Raw genomic sequence first — 18646 nt, 5'->3', positions numbered from 1 at the left:
CACACATAGTAGGAAGTGTCAATGGTTGCCATGTGTGAATTGTGAAGCGCAACAAAATCAGATGTCACTTCAGTATGTCACCATATTTCCTTCTTTTGCGGTCCTCACAATTTCCATTTAAAAAAGCATACATAATTCCCCTTTTTTGTTTCATATTTTTCATTCATTCTCTCAAACACACAACACAAACCTATTCCTTCTCCCTCTCCATTGGTGCCATTTGTGTAGCACCGAATCATCCCACCTCCTCTTTCTCTCTTTGACAATAACCCTCCATTTTTTTAGTGATTTCACCACTTGATATGAATCCCAAGTAGTATGTTCCTATTCCCATCCTCCATTTTTTATTGCTTTAACAATTGCATTCCTTTTCGTAATTTTCCTTCTTGTTTTTCAAAAGGGTGTTTGTGGATGTGCCCAATTTTTCCGAATGAATTTCAATTTTTCATGTTTGTTAACCCTAGGTTGGATCAATTTTTTCTTAAATATGAATATGACTCGGTTATGACCTTTTTCTTTTAATTTGAATATGTTGATTAGATATGTATATGCATGTGATTTGAATGGATTGAAAAATGCCAACTTGGTGATTGGTGTTGTATGGCTAGTAGATAATCAGGTCACTTAAGCATGAGATCAAGTATTTAATCTCGAGGTTGTTAGAATTGTATACACATATGATGTGATTTAAATGAAGCAAAAAATACGAACATGGTGATTGGTGGGATATGATTGACAGATAATCATGTGATCAAGGATTCAATCTCCATGTCTATTCTATGTGTATAAAAGAGCATCTATAGGAAAAAGGATTTATCATGGTTCGAATAGTTTGGATTTTGGAATATATTGTCGTTATAGGGATCATCAAGCTAATAATTCACAAGGGTACTAATATGATTACCCGTTAATAATTAGTAGATAATATTTTGTTCTCTCACTTGTGAGATTTGGAATGTGAATGCATTAATTTGTATTCGTGTTATATTTTTTAATTTTAATTTGAAGGGAGCAAGTGGCAAATCATTGTTGTGAAAGATGTGTTTCAGACTCACAAGTTAAGTTTTTCTTCCTTTTCTTGATTTGGGTATGATTGTGTGTATGAAATATGTATGTGTGTGTGTGTGTGTATGAAATGATCATAGTTGGTCTTTGAGTTGAGATTCTAAGGCTGATTCTCGGTCTATTTTAAATGAGAAGCTTCATGTGATGTGATTAGTTTTGCAGTGACTATCTTTTCAAGCTCCTTCTAATTGGAGACTCTGGTGTTGGTAAATCATGCCTTCTTCTAAGATTTTCCGTAAGTTATCTATTTTTCTTATTTCCTATATTATGATTATTCTTTATTCTTGATTTTATGTTTTATTTTTTTTCCTTGCTTTACTCATTGGTCTTTTTGAGTGAAAGTATGATGTACTCATGTACAACAAATAGTCTTGTGTGGTTATCTAAAGTGTATGTCTAGTGTCATTAAGCACTACTAGAAAATAAGGTTTTTACATCGGTTATTTAAGACTTTTAACATCGGTTAGGGAAAGTAGTATCGTTAACATCGATTTTTTAAAACCGATGTTAACTAATAAATACAACATCGATTATTTAAATAGTCGATGTTACATGATAAGAATTATGAAGAAAAAAAGTTATAAATCTACATATCAACATCGGTTTTTTAAAAAACCGATGTTAAATGTCATTACCAACATCAGTTATTTTAAAACCAATGTTAAATTTCACTTACAACATCGGTTATTTTAAAAATTGATGTTAAACGTGGAATTTAACATTGGTTTTTAAAATAACCGATGTTGTTAATGATATTTAACATCGGTTTGTTTAAAAATCGATGTTGTTAGTGACATTTAACATCGATTTTTAAAATAACCGATGTTGATAGTAACATTTAACATCGGTTTTTTTAGAAACCAATGTTGTTAGTAACATTTAACATTGGTTTTTTAATAAACCAATGTTGTTCTAGAACTTTGTTTTAATATGTTGTCTATTATTTTAATAAATCCAAAATTAACCTGTAAATTTTAAAACCAGATTACATAACATATAATTTTCATTCTATTTTGAAACAGTTTTTATCAAAAATTCCATGAAAAATTTACCCGTTACTATGAATTTAAAACATATTTAATGTTGAGACATAAATTGTAAAAACTGTAAAGTAAGTAAATATAAACTACAATTACAAAATTGTCTAAACATCCTAAGTTTCATTTTTAACTTTCAAATAGTACTTTGCCTACTGGATGCGAAACACCTTCAATCTCTCTGGTTCCAATGGTGTAGCATCAGTGAAATACTGCACGATATAATAAAACATAAGTTAATAATATATTAGCAATCATAACAAAATGAAATTTGGTGAATTAAAAATTACCATTTGCCAATTATTCTTGAAATTTCCTAAGATTATAGTTGACATCCAGTGCATGACATAATACCCACACTCAGTGCTTCCTTTTTGTCTATTACACTAAATATATTATGAAATTTAGATATTCAATGTTGAGTACAAATTAGTCTACACAGTACTACAATATAAGTAGAGGCATATTGTTTAAATGACTTACTTTAACAACAATCCACCTAGTAGGAGGCTTGGATTTACTTTGTTGAGTATTGTCAAGTCCTTTCAAAACACTGTTGAATACAAATATAGATGCTTATTGTACAATTAAAAAAATAAAAAATAATTCTGGAAATTTAAAAAAGGAAATATGATTTCACTATTGTTCGTTTTATAATATTATTAATACACAATTATGATTTTTTTTAGAATACATTCTTTCATTTTTATTTCTTATTGTGTTAGACGGGTTTTTAATTTTCAGCAAAAAAGACGACGGGTTTTTAATGGTCATTGTTGACTTTTCTACAATCTATCAATAAGCTACAATGGAATTCTATTTCTTCTACCTTTGTTGTTGGCAAAATAAATGAAAAATAAGTGATGAGTTTGATCCATAATTCCTATTGAGATTGAGAAAAACAAAATTGTGATTTCAAAGCAAAAACTTAATATATCGTGACTTTATATGATACAATACAAATTTCAATAAATCGTCATTTGAAACCATGGTTTTCTAATAAAAAAAACAATACTGCCAAGATTTTGAAATTTGAATCACTTTACAAAAATCAAAGGTTAATTTTGGTTTTAAAGTCATTGTTTCATACAAAAAAAATATTATATAATTTGAGATTCTAAGCCTATTCTTGGTACAAACAAAAAATAGCATGTTGTAGTTTAAAGTAATGAATTTCTAGAAAATGCACTAGTTGAAATATTTATTTAAAATTACAAACTAGAATTAAATTCGAAAGCAGATTATACTCGGTAATAAAACAAAATCCTTCATCTACTAGTCTTAAATGTATGCGGTTAGTTAAACATAGTCAGTACTGCATCTCAATCATGACCTTATAGCTTAATTTGACAACTCTAAATATTGTTTCATGCTAAAAATCATGTAAAAGTATGAAAATTAATTAATTACATTTTGAAACAAAGTAGGCATACTACCTTCCTGAAGACAACATATCTTGTAGTATTTTTTTCTCAATCCTATTCGAAACAACAAATATTATATACCTTATTGTCCTTATGTATCATGTTTCCACTAAAATGTATTTGATGTGCTTAAATAAGCTCCCTTTATTTATAAAAAGAAAATAAAAATAATCAGTTCCTTTTATTGCTATGAACTTAAAATACTAATACCCATATATATATATATATATATTCAATTTCCCCCTAACTTGTATGCAAGTTTACTTATCCAAAATTAAATAATGAAAATGATTTTGTGAATTTCTCAAAGCATGTGAAGCAGTGAACTTATGATCAAGGGACTCTGTTCTTGTTTTAAACTATTTAAAAAAAATCAGGGCAATTCAAATCACTTGCATAAATTTTTATAAAAAAAGAAAACATTCATGCAATTATCTCATTTTCATCTTTTTTTTGTGTAACTTTATTTAAAACTATTGTTTCCTAATTGGAAGTATCTAGAATTAATTATTTGTTATATTATACACGAGGATTTTAATGGAAATTGAAGTGATGCTCGTGCGTGAATTCATCCATATGCTTTTCACTCCACCTTACAGAACCTTAACCAAAATTGGATTGAGAAAAAATAACATATCAATATTCTTACACTTGTCCTTTTATGAAAAAATTTTGCTCCTCTAACTCTTTAAGCAATTGAAATTATGTAAGCTTCATTGGAGCTTGCAGGCCTAGGATCTTCTTCATCAATGGATTCCTTTGCTTCTTGGAAGATGAATGGCAGCGGAATGGAGAAGGAAGAGAGAGAGGAGATGCCACTTCAAGGAGAAGATGAGTCTAGAAGAAGCTCACCACCATAGGAGGCCATGGATAAGAGGTCGGAGGAAGAAGGAGATGAATGAAAGGAGAGGAAGAGAAGAGCACGAAATTTTATGCTCTAAAAGAGCTCTGAAATCTGAAGTTTAATATTCAAATGATCAAAGTTGAAAAAAAATGCACACACATGACCTTTATTTATAGCCTAAGTGTCACACAAAATTGGAGGGAAATTTGAATTTCAATTCAAATTTCACTTGAATTTGAAATTGAATTTGTGGAGCCAAAATTTCACTAATTATGATTAGTGAATTTTAGTTATGGTTCAGCCCACTAATCCAAGATCAATTCCAAGATTCTCCACTAAGTGTGCTTAGGTGTCATAAGGCATGTAAAGCATGAAGGACATGCACAAAGTGTGACTATATGATGTGTCAATGGGGTGTAGTAAGCAAATGCTCACCTCTCCCTCTAAAATTTAATTGGATTGGGCTTCTACCAATTCAATTAAATTTTATTTCCCAACACACACATCAAATATTCACTTAGTGCATGTGAAATTACAAAACTACCCCTAATACAAAAACTAGTCTAGGTGCCCTAAAATACAAGGGTTGAAAAATCCTATATTTCTAAGGTACCCTACCTACATTATGGAGCCCTAAATACAAGGACCAAATATAATGACATCCTAGTCTAATATGTACAAAGATAATTGGACCCAACCTTGGCCCATGGGGTCAGAAATCTACCCTGAGGTTCATGAGAACCCTAGGGCCTTCTTCAGTAGCTCTAGCCCAATCCTCTTGAAGCCTCTTGCTCAAGGCTCTAGTGAATGGTCCCTTCCTAAGAGGATTTGACCTCAAATCTGTTAGTTCCTCCTCCTCAATATCAACTCCACCTGCAAAAGGAATTAAATCAGAAATATTAAAAGTGGTGCTAACTCCATACTCTTCTGGGAGGTCCAACCTATAGGCATTGTTATTGATCTTCTCCAAAACCTGAAAAGGTCCATCCCCTCTAGGGCTAAGCTTGGATTTACTTTTAGTAGGGAATCTATCCTTCCTAAGATGGAGCCAAACCTAGTCACCCTCATTAAGAACTAGCTTTTTTCTTCCTCTATTGCTTTTAGTTGAATATACCTTTGTTTGGTTCTCTATTTGGTTCTTAACCCTCTCATGCAACTTCTTTACAAACTCTGACCTAGATTCCCCTTCTTTATGTATAAAAGAAGTGTCTAGTGGGAGGGGAATGAGGTCTAAGGGTGTTAGGGGATTGAACCCATAAACAACCTCAAAAGGGGATTGCTTGGTGGTTCTATGAACCCCCCCTATTGTAGGCAAATTCTACATGAGGAAGATACTCATCCCAAGACTTATGGTTGCCTTTCAGAAGAGCCCTTAAAAGGATGGATAAAGACCTATTCACTACCTCTGTTTGCCCATTAGTTTGTGGATGACAAGTGGTAGAGAAAAGAAGTTTAGTTCCTAGCTTAACCCATAAGGTTTTCCAGAAGTGACTAAGGAACTTAGCATCTCTATCTGACACAATGGTCCTAGGCAAACCATGGAGTCTCACAACTTCCCTAAAAAAGAGTTTTGAGATGTGGGAAGCATCATCCACCTTGTGGCATGGTATAAAGTGTGTCATCTTGCTAAACCTATCCACCACCACAAAGATAGAGTCTACACCTCTTTGGGTTCTAGGAAGCCCAAGGACAAAGTCTATACTGATGTCTACCCAAGGTGCAGAGGGGATGGGTAAGGGTGTGTATAGCCCATGAGGCATCACCCTGGACTTGGCTTGTAAACAAGCCACACACCTAGTGCAATGCTTATGGACATCTTTCTTCATATGGGGCCAATAAAACTTTTCTTTAAGTATGACAAGGGTCTTGTCTATCCCAAAGTGGCCCATGAGCCCACCCTCATGGCTCTCTTTCACAAGTAATTTCCTAATGGATCCTTGGGGTATGCAAAGTTTTCCCTCTTTGAACAAATACCCCTCAGCCAAAATGAATTCATCTTGGGCCTTTTTTCCCACAACTCTTTTAAATGGAAGAGAAATTTTCATCTAAAGCATAAAAGTCCCTAATATTATCAAATCCTAAAATTTGGGCTCATAGGGAGCAAAACAATGTGTGTCTCCTAGAGAGAGCATCAACTACCACATTTGTTGTTCCCTTTTTGTATTTGATAACATATGGAAATTGCTCTAGGTACTCTACCCATTTTACATGCCTCTTGTTTAACTTGCTTTGCCCTCTAATGTACTTAAGTGATTGATGATCACTATGAATGACAAATTCCTTGGAAACAAGGTAATGTTCCCAAGTTTGGAGGGCTCTTATTAAGGCATAAAGCTCTTTATCATAGGTGAGGTAGTTGAGGGTGGCACTATGAAGTTTTTCACTAAAATAAGCAATAAGGTGCCCACCTTGTAACAATACAGCTCCAACTCCCACTCCAAAGGCATCACATTCTAGCTCAAAAGTTTTAGAAAAGTCAAGAAGAGCTAGAACAAGTGCCTTAGTAAGCTTTTCTTTGAGCAAAGCAAAGGCTTGTTCTTGTTTTTCACCCTAGGTAAATGCCACATTCTTCTTCACTAGCTCATTGAGAAGTGATGCAATTGTAGAGAAATTAGGAACGAACCTTCTATAGAAGCTTGCTAACCCATGGAAGCTCCTAATATCTCCCACACTTTTTGATGTGGGCCATTCTTGGATGGCCTTGATTTTCTTAGGGTCCACTTGGACCCCATTTCTACCAACTACAAAACCTAAGAAAACTATATTATCTACACAAAAGGTACACTTCTCTATATTTGCGTAGAGGGTATTTTTCTAAAGGAATGAAAGAACTTGCCTGAGATGTCCTAAGTGATCATCTAGGCTCCTACTATACAATAAAATATCATCAAAATAAACAACTACAATTCTACCTATGAAATCCTTTAAGACATGATGCATAAGCCTCATAAAGGTGCTTGGTGCATTAGTGAGCCTAAAAGGCATCACTAGCCATTCATACAAACCAAACTTGGTCTTGAAAGAGGTTTTACACTTATCACCCTTTTTCATCCTGATTTGGTGATAACCACTTTTAAGATCAATTTTTGAAAAGATATTGGCACCATGCAACTCATCAAGCAAATCATCAAGTCTAGGAATGGGGTGCCTATACTTTACAGTGATGTTGTTGATAGCCCTGCAATCTGTACACATTCTCCACGTACCATCCTTTTTGGGCACCAACAACACTGGCACAACACATGGGCTTAGGCTCTCTTGGACCCAGCCCTTCTCCAACAATTCTTTAACCTGAGACTCTATCTCCTTAGTCTCCTGAGGGTTAGTCCTATAGGCTGGCCTATTAGGAAGACTTGCTCCTGGGACTAAATCTATTTGGTGTTCTATTCCCCTTAAAGGAGGTAGCCCAGGGGGTATCTCTTTGGGAAATATATCACCAAATTCATGTAAGAGTTCTTGGACCGTTGGGGGTAAGTTCTCAAATGTAGGAATTGTGGCAGTGCTAAGGGATGTTTCCCTTGATAGGAGAAGGTAGAAAGATTGTTTAAGAATGAGTGCTATTTTAATATCACCTTTTGTTGCAAAATGATTTTCCTTCTTAACAATCTTCTTGGAGGAATCCTTTCCCTCTTTTTCCTCCCCCTTGGCCTTTGAAGACAAGGCCTTACTATCCTTCTTTTTCTTTTGTTTTTCTAGTTTTTCTTCCTCATCCCTCTTATCTTTCATAGTTAGTTGATCTTTGGCCACCTGTGAAGGTGTTTAAGGATGCAACACAAATTTAGTGCCAAGATGGGTGAGGGTAATCTCATTAGTTAGGCCATTGTAAATGATCTTCCTATCAAACTGTCACGGCCTTCCTAAAAGAATATGTCCTGCCTCCATGGGAACTATATCGCAATTAACTTCATCCTTATATGTCCCAATGGAGAAAGGTACCTTCACTTATTTGTTAACTATCATTTCCCCTTGCTCATTGAGCCATTGAAGTTTATAAGGTTTTGGGTGGGGAATGATAGTGAGGTTCAACTTGTAAACTAATATTGTGCTACAACAATTGCAACAAGATCCACTATCCACAATGAGAGAACAAGTTTTATCTAAAATTTTGCATCTTGTATGAAAGATGTTCTCTCTTTGGGATTGAGATAGATCACAAGATTGACCTCCAAGGAGCCTTCTAACCATTAAGAGGTCACCTTCTTCATAGGGGTAGACTTCCTCACTAGACTCTTCACCCCTTACATCATCTTCACTTCCACTAGAGGAAGGGGAAGAAGTAGTCTCCTCTTGACTACTATAAATGTCTTGACCCCTCATAATCATGATTTTTTTTGTGTGGCATTGAGAGGCAATGTGACCTCTCCCAAGACATTTGAAGCATTTAATGTTGCTAGTCCTTTCTTGGGAACTAGTCTTAGGGGTGTATTTCTCTATGGTTTTACCCTTTTCTTCCTTAGGTTTTGAAGGTGCAGCCCCCAAAATTCCATGGGCTTGGTCCTTCCTTGGATAAGAGTGAGAGCCATTAGATTTTGAAGAAGACTTTCTTTTAAGTTGTTGTTCCACTCTTATACAAAGTTGGACTAGCTCATCTAGGTCCCTATATGGAAGGAGTTCAACCTTGTCCCTCACTTCCATAATAAGCCCACTAAGGAACCTAGTTGTGCTTGTTCTTTCCTCCTCCCTAAGTCCAGCTCTTAAAAGGAGTAGTTTCATTTGTTGTCTATATTCTTCAACACTCATACTCCCTTGTCTAAGCCTTTGGAGCTTGTCCATCAGGTCCCTTTCATAGTAGGAGGGAATGTGCCTCTTCCTAAGGGAACTCTTAAGATCATTCCTATACTCTACTGGAGGATCCCCATGATTCCTTCGTTCCCTAACAAGGGAAGTCCACCAATAGAGGGCATACCCTTGAAAGCTAAGGGTAGCCAATGGAACTTTTCTCTCTTCGCTAATATGATGGCAAGCAAAGAGTTGTCCAACCTTCATTTCCCAATCTATGTAGGCCTCAACATTATCTTTTCCATAGAAATATAGGAGGCTAATGTTAACCTCTTGAGGACTTCTATCCTTTTCTTTTCTTTGTGAGTGATGTTTAGTATGTGAACTATGGCGCCCTCTATAATAGTCGCTAAGTTCTTCACTTAAACTCTTGCAAGAGTCATGACTATTATAGGAGACATGTTTTTCTCTTTTCATTTCTTTCATTATTTTTCTTCTTTCTTCCTCTCTTATTTTCTCTCTTTCATCTTGACTTATTTCTTCCACTCTTTTTTTACCTTTTTCTTTTCTCTTTTGTTTTTCTTTCCACAACTTAAGGGATCTCAACTCATCTAATATCTTATACAAGGGGTCCTTAGGAGTAGAACCCTCACCATTAACACTAAATGAATAATGAAGACTCATGTTGGTTCCTAAGTTATGGTTCTTTCTTGTTGGGGGTTTGAAAACAAAAGGTAAAATAAACTATGGTTGAAACTAGCCAAAATAAACACTAAAAGAGGTGTGAAAGATAAGGTAAAAACTAATTGGTAAAAGGCAAGCTATCTAGGCGGTTTGACAATGGAGGGTAAAGGAAAAAAGCTATGAAAGTAAGAAAGAAATTAAAGTGCAAGAAATGCAAACTAGGCAGATCCTAAAAGTGTTTGGATGACCTCATTTAAGGTTCCCAACAAAACACTTACTATCCTAAGGGAAAATTGCCTAAAATTATTACACACCAATGGAAGTAGGGTGACCTATTGGAGGCTCCCAACTTACTTCCAATGAAAGGCCTTTTTGTTACAAAATTTGAAAGCAAAGCAAATTGCCAATTACAAAATTACAAAAAAAAGTCCTCAATTGTGGTGGCTATTATCTCTTTGGTGTTTCACTCAATTTGGAGTGCTTCTTAGTCCAATAGCTCTTAAGGTGGTTGGCCCCTTGCTTCTTGACTCAAATTCTTCAAGGGATGACACCAATCCTCCTTTCCAATTCCCTATATGGCAACTCACAAACAAGGAAACAAAGAGACAAGCAATAACCAAAGACCAAAAAATGAGATGAAAGCTAAACCAAATGAGTTTTAACAAGACAAATTTTCAAGGATGATTCAACAATTAAAGCAATGAAAAGCACATAAAAGCAAGCTAGGACTCAAAGAGAAACCTAGAATGGCTCTAGAGTAGAGTAGAAAAACTATAAAAAAAAAACTCAAGAAACCTATGGTTTTGGCACCTGTTTTCACAATAATTTTCAATTGAAATTTCAGAACTAGGATTGGTATAAAATAGGCACCAATTAGAGAACAAATTTTGAGCCAAAACAACAAGCACACTTCTCTTTCACTTTTTTTTCCTGAACACTGATTTTTCTGCCAACTTGTGTGATTTTTATTATTTTTTCCTTTAATCCAAATAGCTTGGTTCTTTTTTTATAAATTTTTTTCCAGATGTCTAGAAAATTCAGTAAAAATTTCAGCTCAAAAAACATAGTGACAAATTCCCAGTAATTTATACAAGTTCGTATGTTCAAGCTGCCAGCACCAGCGATTTCAACCTAGAAATTAAGAGTAGTGTTTATGTTGCTTAAGGCTTGAATAGTTACAATTTGTGTTTGCTTATGCTCAATTATCTTGAATAACACAATTCAAGAGAGCTTAAGACTTATTTGATTCACAAATCCAGCCACAACTCAGCACCACAACTCAACTTCATCATAGGCATCATGTAGGAAACTTAGAAAATAAAAAAAAAAAAGAGTTCAACAAAAAGACTACTTCTAGGAATTGATTTAGAACATGTTATGAACTAAATAACATGCATGAACTAGACTCAAAATTCAAAAGATAGGCTAAGAATGACAAGAATACATGAACAAATGTATCTAGAATTCAATAAACAAAATAAAAATTCAACACAAACTTAGAACATAATGTGACAATTACTATGACTAAACATGACTCTAAGACAACATGGATTAAGTGATTTACACTTAGATTTTTGTGTTTTTTTTTCTAATCAATATTTTGGAAGAAAATTTAGATCTAAGGTTCGGCACAAGAATATTATGAGTGAAAAATGATAGAACCTAAAATCAACACAAAAACATGATTCAAGAGTAGATCTACAAAATTTGAACCATAGAAATGCAAGAACAAGTGTAGATCTAAGATTTAATCTACTCTAAACAGCACCAAACCACAAAACAATGGAGGATATACATGGAGAATAAGATGAAGAACAAGGAATTAAAGAGAATTCACCGAACAAAAAGATAGAGGAAGCAAAAGAACATCACCTAGATGAAGATGCTCTTGATACCACATTATGTAAGCTCCATTGGAGCTTGTAGGCCTAGGATCTTCTTCATCAATGAATTCCTTTGCTTCTTGGAAGATGAATGGAAGCGGAATGGAGAAGGAAGAGAGAGAGGAGATGCCACTTCAAGGAGAAGATGAGTCTAGAAGAAACTCACCACCATAAGAGGTCATGGATAAGAGCTTGGAGGAAGAAGGAGATGAATGAAGGGAGAGGAAGAGAAGAGCACAAAATATTGTGCTCTAAAAGAGCTCTGAAATCTGAAGTTTAATATTCAAATGATCAAAGTTGAGAAAAATGCATACACATGACCTCTATTTATAGCCTAAGTGTCACACAAAATTGGAGGGAAATTTGAATTTCAATTCAAATTTCACTTGAATTTGAAATTGAATTTGTGGAGCCAAACTTTGGAGCCAAAATTTCACTAATTATGATTAGTGAATTTTAGTTATGGTTCAGTCCACTAATCCAAGATCAATTCCAAGATTCTCCACTAAGTGTGCTTAGGTGTCATGCGGCATGTAAAGCATGAAGGACATGCATAAAGTGTGACTATATGATGTGGCAATGAGGTGTAGTAAGCAAATACTCACCCCCCCCCCCTCTAAAATTTAATTGGATTGGGCTTCTACCAATTCAATTAAATTTTATTTCCCAACACACATCAAATATTCACTTAGTGCATGTGAAATTACAAAACTACCCCTAATACAAAAACTAGTCTAGGTGCCCTAAAATACAAGGGCTAAAAAATCCTATATTTTTAGGATACCCTACCTACATTATGGAGCCCTAAATACAAGGACCAAATATAATGACATCCTAGTCTAATATGTACAAAGATAATTGGACCCAACCTTGGCCCATGAGCTCAGAAATCTACCCTGAGGTTGATGAGAACCCTAGGGCCTTCTTCAGCAGCTCTAGCCCAATCCTCTTGGAGCCTCATGCTCATGGCTCTAGTGACTGGTCCCTTCCCAGGGAGAATTACATCATGAAATTTGATGTTTTTTTGCAACCAAAGCTAGATGTTTTTACCAATACCAACTAAACAAGCCAACAACTTTAAAGAATCTAACTGAAAATTTTGAAACACTAAATCATGGATCGGTCACAAAGCGCGAAATTAGGTTAGGGTTATAAACTTATCATCAAACAAAAGAGTAACAGAACAAACAATTAACAAACAGAACTGAAATTGAAGGAGATCTAAGCAATGAAATCAAAATTAAAAACAAAAAGAAAATGTTCCAAGAGAGAGACGGTTAGTACCAGGGAAAGGAATTGGGAAGGCGCATTGAAAGGAATGTGTTATTTATGCTCTTCTTCGTCTCTGCACCAACCAATATTATTAGCACACACATAAATACAAATAGAAAGAAAAGAGAGTGAGTGACCTTCACAGGGATCGCCTTGAGGAAGAGCTTGAGGCTGCTGCATCATTTCCTTTTCTTTTTACTCTCTCTCTCTCCCCAAGCCAATTACCTAATATTTCTTCTTTTTTATTCTAATTTTAACCACCATTATCGCACCCTTTTTTTATTATTCTTTCGCCAATTTTGTTTTTCTCGTTATTTTTTATTTTTTATAACTAAACATTAAAAATTATAAAATTAAAAATCCTTTACTCTAAAAAAAATCAAAATATTCTTTATATTTTAAACTAAAACTTAAAACTAATATAACACGCATATAAAAGGAAGACAGTAAGACTTAATTCTATTTGCATATCAATAATAATCTATTTACGTGGGACTCACATGTATCCAATCTATATACATGATTTTTTATTTAGAACAAAAATTGAAAACTATTATTTAATCAAAATTAGAAACAAGTTTTTTCTACTCCCTCTTACAGGAAAATTTCAAAGAGAGAAATAAGTTATCAAAGATAAAAATGGAGTGAATACATTTAATTCGTGTAACTTTGGAAAGAGTAAACTTACAAATTTTTCTACTCCCTCTTGTAGTAAAATTGATTTTTTTGCTCAAAAAGAAATAACTTTTTAAGTTACTTGTAAACTCGTCCTTTAAAACAAGGTTAGTTTTGTCCAAAATTTCATTAAAATAACTTTTGACAAAAAAAATTTATCACTATTTAAATATAATTTTTTTTCTTTGTTTCTTCTATCCTAAATTTTTTTTAATTAAATTTATTAACAAAAATTTCACATAATTAAAAAATGAGGTTAAAAATAATTTAAAAAAATGACAAATTTAATAAAAAAAATTACATGTGGATTATAATTAACTCTAAATTTAAAGACTTAAAACATAATTTTTGTGTCTCATGAAAATAATTTTATTTTTGTTTTAAAAAAATTGTTTAAAAATAATGAAAATATCATTTTTTAAAAAATCCTACAAATATACAAGATACCTATAATTATTTAATTATTTAAATTAAACCACTCTAACATATATTTTTAATAAATCAAATTAATATATACAAATATTTTAATTACTTAAAAAATTTTAGTTTAATTTTTAAATGCTTACCTCTTGAATTTGTTATTGTTTATTAATTATTATATTTTTTTAATTAAAATATAATTAATAACTCAATATATGATTTTTTGTAAAAATATATAAATAATTAAAAAAAGATTTATATTAACATCGATTATTTGAAAACCGATGTCGTTAAGCACTTACAACATCGGTTTACAAATAATCGATGTTAAAATTGAATTTAGTGTGATTTTAACATCGGTTATTTGAAGACCGATGTTAAAACTAAATTATTTTAACATCAGTTATTTAAAAACCGATATCGTTAAGCACTTACAACATCGATTTTCAAATAACCGATGTTAAAATTACACTAAATTCTGTTTTAACATCGGTTATTTGAAAATCGATGTTGTAAGTGCTTAACGACATAGGTTTTCAAATAACCGATGTTAATAGGGTGATGTTAAAACTCATTTTTTTAGTAGTGATGTGTGATTATATAATTTTGAAAGGTTCTAACCTGAATGCCTTTTCTCTCCATGTTAATTCATCATGGAGATGTACATTGCTGCTCAATACTGTCATTTAAATTTTTAGCGTTATGATAATTTCTATGTTATGTTACAAGATGATTCATACATTGAGAGCTACATAAGCACTATTGGAGTCGATTTTGTGAATACAATGTGACACATTTTTAACTTGAACTTATTTGAAATTGGAACTCAACTTATCATTTTTTGTTATTTTGTGTAGAAAATTCGCACTGTTGAAAAGGATGGGAAGACAATTAAACTATAGATTGTATGTATGATTTGGCTTGATTTTGTCTTTTTATATGCTAATGTTATACTTTCAGTCAGGTTGAGATATATGTTTTAATCTTTTGTAGGTCTATTTTGTTTTCCTTTGAGGTTTATGTTATTGTTCATTTCTATATTAATTTTTTAGAATTCTTTTTTTCAAGCTATTATGTTCCTCGACAATGAGACTATAAGTCTCTACAATTCTTGATTATATTGTCAAATCTTTTCTTACTTTGGTTTACAATTGGTTCTTTGTAGTGGGATACTGCTGGACAAGAACGATTTAGGACAATAACTAGTAGCTACTATCGTGGAGCACATGGAATTATTGTGGGTGATGATTTTCTTAGCATAAGATTTTAAACATAAAAGGTTCCCTGCCTTTGTGGGAATTTCAATCTCATTGCATTTTTCACTAATTTTTTCTTTTCCAGATTGTTTATGATGTGATAGATGAAGATAGGTTCAATAATGTGAAGCAATGGCTCAGTGAAATTGACCGTTATGCTAGTGACAATGTTAACAAACTTTTGGTTGGAAACAAGAGTGATATGACAACAAATAGAGTTGTCTCATATGACACAGCTAAAGTATACCCTTAACACATCACTTTCTGTTTATAGTTGTTTGAATGATAATGTTCATGTTTCTCAACCAGCACATCTCAACCCACCTCTTTTTTTTTCTTTTTAGGAATTCGCAGATCAAATTGGCATACCTTTCATGGAAACAAGTGCAAAGGATGCTACAAATGTGGAAGATGCATTCATGGCCATGTCTACTGCCATCAAGAATAGGTACCCACTCTTATTTATTATTGAATGGAAGAATGTAGATATTAAAAATAAAATCACTTAAGCTTGCATTTGTTTCAACTTTTAAAGTTAGTGTTTTAATGATATAGTTTTTATTTTTAGCTAGAGAAAAACACAAACATTTTTTAAGTCGTTATAGATATAGACACGACAATTTTGTTAAAATTATACGACACAAGATGACACTGATAAATATTGATAATGATATAAAACAAACATTAAAGTTTAGACATAAATCTTAAATTAACAGAGTTGATGTTTTAAAAATTGAGTTTAGACATAATAAAATGCTACTACATTTTATCTATAATTATTGTGGTATTTTCGTCCTCTATTTTGGTATCAAAGGTTAAAAATAGAGTATAAAAATTATAAAATGCAACTAGAGCATTTTAAGTGTCTGACTTTCTTTGCAACTATATCTTGATGTATGTAGAAGAAAGCTTCATTGATTCATGATGATGAATCAAGATTGATTCAAGTTGTTTTGATGATAACAAAGATGATGACATAAAGCCCAAGATAATGATTTCAAGATTGAGTCAAGAACAATTCAAGAATCAAGAGAAAGTTTCATCAAGAAAATTCAAGATTCAAGAATAATCAAGATCAAGATTCAAGACTCAAAGATTCAAGAATCAAGAAAAGACTCAATCAAGATAAGTGCTAAATTTTTTTTCAAAACATTGAGTAGCACATGAAGTTTTCACAAAAGTTTTTACCAAAGAGTTTTTACTCTCTGGTAATCGATTACTGGTAATCGATTACCAGTGGCAAGTTTTGTTTTCAAAAAGCTTTCAACTGAATTTACAACATTCCAATTGATTTCAAAATGGTGTAATCGATTACAATGATTTGGTAATCGATTACCAGTGTGTTTGAACGTTGAAATTCAAATTCAATTTTGAAGAGTCATATCTTTTCACAAAAATGCTTTGTGTAATCAATTACAATGATTTGGTAATCGATTACCAGTGATAAGTTTTGAATAGAAATCAAAAGATGTAACTCTTCCCATGGTTTTCAAGCTTTTCTAAAGGTTATAACTCTTCTGATGGTTTTCTTGACCAGACATGAAGAGTCTATAAAAGCAAGACCTTGATTTGCATTTCAATAACACTTACAACCTTTACAAACAACTTTTCCACATATTCTTTTACAACCTTTGAGTCTCTTTGAACATCTTCTTAAACTTCTTCTTCTTCTTCTTCCTTTGAAAAAGCTTTCTTAAATTTTCTGGTTTCCAAACCTTGAAAACAAAACTTGTGCTATTCATCTTTTTCATTCTCTTCTCCTTTTGCCAAAAAGAATTTGCCAAGGACTAACAGCCTGAATTCTTTTTGTGTCTCTCTTCTCCCTTTTCCAAAAGAACAAAGGACTAACCGCCTGAATTCTTTTGTGTCTCCCTTCTCCCTTGTCAAAGAATTCAAAACGACGCAGTCTGAGAATTCTTTTGATTTTTTCCTTTCCCTAAAACAAAAGATTTCAAAGGACTAACAGCCTGAGAATTCTTTTGTTTCCCCCTTCACAAAGTTTCAAAGGACTAACCGCCTGAGAACTTTATCTTAACACATTGGAGGATACATCCTTTGTGGTACAAGTAGAGGGTACATCTACATGGGTTGTTGTGACTGAGAACAAGAGAGGGTACATCTCTTGTGGATCTGTTCTAGTGGAGGGTACATCCACTAGGTTGTTCAAAGAGAACAAGGGAGGGTACATCTCTTGTGGATCTTTGCTTGTAAAAGGATTTTTACAAGGTTGAAAAGAAATCTCAAGGACCGCAGGTCGCTTGGGGACTGGATGTAGGCACAAGTTGTTGTCGAACCAGTATAAATCTCTTGTGTTTGTCTTCTTTTTCCCTACTCTTTTAATTTCCGATGTGCACTTTAATTATTGCTTTTACTTTTGGTAATATTAAGAAGGATAGATTTTTAATTAGTAAAGGTTCGTTAATAATTAATTCAACCCCCCTTTTTAATTATTATGAGGCCACTTGATCCAACAATGTATCCACACTTTCCTGCTTAAGAGTAAAGCTCAGGAAAAAATTAGTTTTCATCCTCCAAAAAGAATAGTTAAACTTTACCATGTTAGTATTCTTTAATTAATTAAACTTTATTTGATATTGTGAGTTACTAATAAAGTACAAATGTCAAATTCTATTCTCTTATTTTTGTTGTGCAGTTTTTCCTTTAATTGTGGATTTGTAAAATTGGATGTGAAATGTAACATAAAATTCTTTAGAATAAAAATGAATCAACTTGCTCTCATTTATATGAAATGCAAAGGTGTTCATAGAACTTATATATAGCATCTTGTACAAACAAATAAATATGCTTGAACTATAATTAGCATGTAACCTATGTAACCTATAGCTTTCCAAAGTTATTGAAAATTTAAAATTTTTGTTATATCCTTCCTCTAATTGTACCCTAAGTTGGCTTTGAAATTGAACAATTACCCTTGTTAAGTAATATAGTAAGTTATACTAACACCCCTGAAGTTTCATGAAATTACACAAACACGTGTCTTTATATATTCCTACACTAACCCCCAATTATTTAAAAATATAATTGACACCCCTTATATATTACATTAACCCCCTTTAGTTATTTAAAAATATACATTGGCACCCCTTTAATTTTTTTAAAACATTACATTGAACGCCTCTAAAGTGAGGTTAGTATAAATGTTAAAATAGTATGGGAGATTTGTGTAATTTACTTAAGTAATAGAACATTTTATTTTCTTGTTCTGGAGACTTTCTCTAATGGTAATTGTATCCTTTATGTTGTATTCAAAATGGCAAGTCAACCTTCTGCAAACAATGCAAAGCCTCCAATTGTGCATATCAAAGGGCAACCTGTAGGACCAAAAAGTGGTTGTTGCTCTTCCTAA

General features: G+C 32.9%; 1 pseudogene; it reads left to right on the top strand.

The window, feature by feature from the left end:
• Window positions 1-302: 302 nt before the first annotated feature.
• LOC114417674 lies at window positions 303-18646 on the top strand (annotated as a pseudogene).

Source organism: Glycine soja, chromosome 7 (assembly GCF_004193775.1).
Source record: "Glycine soja cultivar W05 chromosome 7, ASM419377v2, whole genome shotgun sequence".
NCBI lineage: Eukaryota > Viridiplantae > Streptophyta > Magnoliopsida > Fabales > Fabaceae > Glycine > Glycine soja.
Note: the sequence above shows the minus strand (reverse complement) of the source record. Positions and strands in the feature narration are given on the sequence as shown.